We start from the raw sequence: 1,561 nt of genomic DNA on the forward strand, positions 1-1,561 counted from the left end.
GCCTTTTATATTCCACACTAGTTAAATCACAGTAGACTAAATTTCAAAATTGGGTCAGTCAATTTTTCAGAGCTCACGGGAGTTCGTCGATGCGATCCAAGGGGCTCGGGTGGTTGTGGGGCCTCGCCGAACGAAGAAAACTCGATGCGGGTGGGGGTTGGGGCGCGGGTGGGGGTGGGGGTGGTGGAGGAACATAGGCGGTGGGGGCCGGTGGTCCAGCCGGCGGCCCGTGCGGTGTTCTGTATGGGAAGAATCAGAGACGAGGAAGAAGAAGGGTTAGGAGACGTAGGATCTTCATCCAACCGCCTGAAATAGTCGACAGACAGCTGGGAGTTTCATTCTTAATGCGCTCTGGTTCATCATGTGTGGGAACTGCGCAACCAACATTTTATTATCCAAAATCTGCTTGCTCTTCTTTACCATGTTCCTCTTCCGTTCTTCTTTAATATGTACTCTCTCCGTTCCTAAATACAAGTCTTTGTATAGATTCCACCATGGACTACATATGGAGCAAAATGAGTGAACCTACACTCCAAAATGTATCTGGATACATTTGTATGTGATCCATAGTGGAAATCTTTACCAAGACTTATCTTTTGGAATGGAGGGAGTATGCTAGTAGTACAGTATGTTCCTTGTACTGAAGATGAGCAGGGACATTTGCAGTGTAGAGGTCTATATGGTCGGTTGTGATGGACACTTTGAGCCTCTTTGATTCGTAGGATCTTGTGAACATAGGAATAGGATTTGTAGTGGCCTGCCCACTGGAATCCTATAAGAATAGCCAGGAAATGCGCGAAGCTGTGTCGGCTTTGAGAGTTACACTGATATTAACAGTACCGCACCTTCATTGAAGAGAGATGGTATCCGAAGCCTTTCTAGCCGTACCGGCAATACTAGCACATATATTCCAGCAAGTTCCACTTTGCTGATTTTACTCTGATTGCGGGTATCTTGCATATGTTGTCTTGCATTTCTTCTACTTTGTTGCACCGCCATCTGCTTAGTTTACTCATCATATATGTCGAGATGCCATGCCCATCCATTGTCAATACATATTCCATCTGTCATCATACCATGTTTTTCCACTCAAATGTTGTTCGTGTGCATCTGACATCAAAAAGGAAGAGGATGATTGCCGAACCTGAAGGAGCACCAGCAAAGTCCTTGAAAAATGTGGTGGTGCCGGAGAAATCAGACAACACCCCACTTATATTGGCTGTACAACCAGTGACACAAAACGTAGGACCGACTCCAGCAGACTGTACCCATACTTCACTGGCCACACCACTAGACCCACCACACAGGACCTGCACTCCAGCAAAAGGTATACCGATTTCATTTTCCATAGCACCAGTTGTACCACAGAAAAATCACACTCCAGCAAAAAGTACAGCAAGTCCACCGGCCAAAGACCTATCCCAACTACAGAGACAGCCAATTCCTGCAGATTGGAACCCCATTCCATTTATTCCCAGTTTAAAGGAGAATGCTTTCAATGTTGTTAGGGACTACATGCATATATTCCCATCATGGGAAGATTATTGTGAAGACAAACACC

The sequence above is a fragment of the Triticum dicoccoides genome, chromosome 6B, assembly GCF_002162155.2.
Source record: "Triticum dicoccoides isolate Atlit2015 ecotype Zavitan chromosome 6B, WEW_v2.0, whole genome shotgun sequence".
NCBI classification, from domain to species: Eukaryota; Viridiplantae; Streptophyta; class Magnoliopsida; order Poales; family Poaceae; genus Triticum; species Triticum dicoccoides.